Source organism: Macaca mulatta, chromosome 8 (assembly GCF_049350105.2).
Source record: "Macaca mulatta isolate MMU2019108-1 chromosome 8, T2T-MMU8v2.0, whole genome shotgun sequence".
Classification (NCBI taxonomy): domain Eukaryota; kingdom Metazoa; phylum Chordata; class Mammalia; order Primates; family Cercopithecidae; genus Macaca; species Macaca mulatta.
The window spans coordinates 96,637,200-96,642,093 of NC_133413.1; positions in this window are offsets into that span (position 1 = coordinate 96,637,200).

Consider the following 4,894-nt stretch of genomic DNA (forward strand, 5'->3'; position numbering starts at 1 on the left):
ACTTCCTCTTTTCCTAATTGAATACCCTTTATTTCTTTCTCTTGCCTGATTGCCCTAGCCAGAACTTCCAACACTATGTTGAATAGGAGTGGTAAGAGAGGGCATCCCTGTCTTGTGCCAGTTTTCAAAGGGAATGCTTCCAGTTTTTGCCCATTCAGTATGATATAGGCTGTGGGTTTGTCATAAATAGCTCTTATTATTTTGAGATATGTTCCATCAATACCTAGTTTAGTGAGAGTTTTTAGCATGAAGGGCTGTTGAATTTTGTCAAAGGCCTTTTCTGCATCTATTGAGATAATCATGTGGTTTTTGTCATTGATTCTGTTTATGTGATGGATTACATTTATTAATTTGCATATGTTGAACCAGCATCAAACCCCAGGGATGAAGCCAACTTGGTGATGGTGGATAAGCTTTTTGATGTGCTGCTGGATTCGGTTTACCAGTATTTTATTGAGGATTTTCACAGATGTTCATCAGGGATATCGGTCTAAAATTCTCTTTTTTAGTTGTGTCTCTGCCAGATTTTGGTATCAGGATGATGCTGGCCCCATAAAATGAGTTAGGGAGTATTCCTTCTTTTTCTATTGATTGGAATAGTTTCAGAAGGAATGATACCTGCTCTTCTTTGTATCTCTGGTAGAGTTCGGCTGCTCCTCTTTGTACCTCTGGTAGAGTTAGGCTGTGAATCTGTCTGATCCTGGACTTTTTTTGGTTGGTAGGCTATTAATTATTGCCTCAATTTCAGAGCCTGTTATTGGTCTATTCAGAGATTCAACTTCTTCCTGGTTTAGTCTTGGGCAGGTGTATGTATCCAGGAATTTTTCCATTTCTTCTAAATTTTCTAGTTTGTTTGCATAGAGGTGTTTATAGTATTCTCTGATGGTCGTTTGTATTTATGTGGGATCAGTGGTGATATCCCTTTTATCATTTTTTGTTGCATCTATTTGATTCTTCTCTCTTTTCTTCTTTATCAGTCTTGCTAGCGGTGTATCAATTTTGTTGATCTTTTCAAAAATCAGCTCCTGGATTCATTGATTTTTTGAAGGGTTTTTTGTGTCTCTAATTCTCTCAGTTCTGCTCTGATCTTAGTTATTTCTTGGCTTCTGCTAGTTTTTGAATATGGTTGCACTTGTTTCTCTAGTTCTTTTAATTGTGATGTTAGGGTGTTGATTTTAGATCTTTCTTGCTTTCTTTTGTGGGCATTTAGTGCTATAAATTTCCCTCTACACACTGCTTTAAATGTGTCCCAGAGATTCTAGTGTGTTGTGTCTTTGTTCTCATTGATTTCAAAGAACATCTTTATTTCTGCCTTCATTTTGTTATGTACTCAGTAGTCATTCAGGAACAGGTTGTTCAGTTTCCATATAGTTCTGCGGTTTTAAGTGAGTTCTTTCATCCCGTGTTCTAATTTGATTGCACTGTGGTCTGAGAGACAGTTTATTGTGATTTCTGTTCTTTTACATTTGCTGAGGAGTGCTTTACTTACAAGCATGTGGTCAATTTTGGAATAAGTGTGATGTGGTGCTGAGAAGAATGTATATTCTGTTGATTTGGGGTAGAGAATTCTGTAGACATCTATTAGGTCTGCTTGGTGCAGAGCTGAGTTCAAGTCCTGGATATCCTTGTTAACTTTCTATCTTGTTGATCTGTCTAATATTGACAGTGGGGTGTTAAAGTCTTCCATTGTTATTGTTTGGGAGTCTAAATATCTTTGTAGGTCTCTAAGGACTTGTTTTATGAATCTGGGTGCACCAGTATTGGGTGCATATGTATTTAGGATAGTTAGCTCTTCTTGTTGAATTGATCCCTTCACCATTATGAAATGGCCTTCTTTGTCTCTTTTGATCTTTCTTGGTTTAAAGTCTGTTTTATCAGAGACTAGGATTGCAACCCCTGCTTTTTTTTACTTTCCATTTGCTTGGTAGATCTTCCTCCAGCCCTTTATTTTGAGCCTATATGTCTCTCTGCACGTGAGATGGGTCTCCTGAATACAGCACACTGATGGGTCTTGACTCTTTATCCAATTTGCCAGTCTGTGTCTTTTAATTGGGGCATTTAGCCCATTTACATTTAAGGTTAATATTGTTATGTATGAATTTGATTCTGTCTTTATGTTGTTAGCTGCTTATTTTGTCCATTAGTTGATGCAGTTTCTTCATAGCATTGACGGTCTTCACAATTTGGCATGTTTTTGCAGTGGCTGGTACAGGTTGTTCCTTTCCATGTTTACTGCTTCCTTCAGGAGCTCTTGTAAGGCAGGCCTGGTGGTGACAAAATCTCTCAGCATTTGCTTGTCTGTAAAGGATTTTATTTCTCCTTCACTTGTGAAGCTTAGTTTGGCTGGATATGAAATTCTGGGTTGAAAATTATTTTTTTAAGAATGTTGAATATTGACCCCCACTCTCTTCCGGCTTGCAGAGTTTCTGCCAAGAGATCTGCTGTTAGTCTGATGGGCTTCCCTTTGTGGGTAACCTGATCTTTCTCTCTGGCTCCTCTTAACATTTTTCCCTTCATTTCAACCTTGACGAATCTGACAATTATGTGTCTTGAGGTTGCTCTTCTCGAGGAGTATCTTTGTGGCATTCTCTGTATTTCCTGAATTTGAATGTTGGCCTACCTTGCTATGTTAGGGAAGTTCTCCTGGATAATATCCTGAAGAGTGTTTTCCAGCTTGGTGCCTTTCTTTCTGTCACTTTCAAGTACACCAATCAAACATAGATTTGGTCTTTTCACATAGTCCCATATTTCTTGGAGGTTTTGTTCATTTCTTTTTACTCTTTTTTCTCTAAATTTCTCTTCTCACCTTAGTTCATTGATTTGATCTTCAGTCACTGATACCCTTTCTTCCACTTGGTCAAATCAGCTATTGAAGCTTGTGCATGCATCATATCGTTCTCTTACCACAGTTTTCAGCTCCATCAGGTCATTTAAGGTCTTCTGTACACTGCTTATTCTAGTTAGTTTTTCGTCTAATCTTTTTTCAAGGTTCTTAGCTTCCTTGCAATGGGTTCGAACATCCTCCTTTAGCTCAAAGAAGTTTGTTATTTCCGACCTTCTGAAGCCTACTTCTGTCAGTTCGTCAAAGTCATTCTCCATCCAGCTTTGTTCCGTTGTTGGTGAGGAGTTGCAATCCTTTGAAGGAGAAGTAGTGCTCTGGTTTTTAGAATTTTCAGCTTTCTGCTCTGGTTTCTCCCCATTTTTGTGGTTTTTATCTACCTTTGGTCTTTGATGTTGGTGACCTACAGATGGGGTTTTGGTGTGGATGTCCCTTTTGCTGATGTTGATGCTATTCCTTTCTGTTTGTTAGTTTTCCTTCTGACAGTCAGCTCCCTCAGCTGCAGGTCTGTTGGAGTTTGCTGGAGGTCCACTCCAGACCCTGTTTGCCTGGGTATCACCAGCAGAGCTGCAGAACAGCAAATATTGCAGAACAGTAAATATTGCTGCCTGATACTTCCTCTGGAAGCTTCTTCCCAGAGGGTCACCCATCTGTATGAGGTGTCAGTCGGCCCCTACTGGGAGGTGTCTCCTAGTTAGGCTACATGGGGGTCAGGGACCCACTTGAGGAGGCAGTCTGTCCATTCTCTGAGCTCAAACACTGTGCTGGGAGAACCACTGCTCTCTTCAGAGCTGTCAGACAGGGATGTTTAAGTCTGCAGAAGTTTCTGCTGCCTTTTGTTCAGCTATGCCCTGCCCATAGAGGTGGAGTCTACAGAGGCAGCAGGCGTGACTGAGCTGTGGTGGGCTCCAACCAGTTCCAGCTTCCCCAGTTGCTTTGTTTACCTACTCAACCCTCAGCAATGGCAGACGTTCCTCCCCGTGCCAGGCTGCTGCCTCTCAGGTCAATCTCAGACTTCTGCACTAGCAGTGAGCAAGACTCTGTGGGCATGGGATCCACCGAGCCAGGCATGGGATATAATCTCTTGGTGTACCATTTGCTAAGACCATTGCAAAAGTGCAGTATTTGGATGGGAGTGTCCCATTTTTCCAGGTACTGTCTGTCACGGCTTCCCTTGGCTAGGAAAGGGAAATCCCCTGAACCCTTGCCTCAGTTGGAAATGCAGAAATCACCCGTCTTCTGCATCAATCACGCTGGGAGCTGCAGACTGGAGCTGTTCCTATTCGGCCATCTTGGAAGAATCTCTTCATTATCTTTTATGCCTTCATTAATTCACAGCACAATGCTTGCTCAAAATAAGCAAAACATGCTTTTCAAATAAAATCAAACATTTGGCATTAGATATCAAAGTACCTGTTTATAGATGCGTGACTAAAATAATTTTGCTTTATTCCCAAATTACAGCTGGCTGCAGATGAATTCTAAGCAATGGGACCTCTCAACTTCCACAGCAGCCTACACTACACTGTACGGTCTCTTTTGTAAGTGATTTCTTCTGTTACCATCTCAAGGCCTCTCTTCCCTAGGACCCTGGAGCAGTTTACGTGCTTATCTGGCAATTCCAGTTACTCCTCCTAACCCTCCTTTCTGTTTCCACTCCCAAGTCCTTCGTGGTAAGGTCTGCTGCAACAACTGAGCCCTTAGTCACATCTATTTTGTTCATGGCTCCTGGGACTCATGGCTGCTCCTCTTCCTTCAGTATCCTCCCCTCATCCCTGCCTCCATTCAGTGTTATAATACATTCTTCTTGAAATTTAAATATGTTTCTGCTTTCTTTTTTCTTTCCTTTTTTTTTTTTCTTTAAACCATGCCTCGCTCTGTTGCCCAGGTGCCCAGGCTGGAGTGTAATGGCACAATCTTGGCTCACTGCAACCTCAGCCTCCTGTATTCAAGCAATTCCCCTCCTGCCTCAGCCTCCTGAGTAGCTGGGATTACAAGAATGCACCACCATTCCTAGTTAGTTTTTGTTTTTTTGTTTTGTTTTGTTTTGTTTTT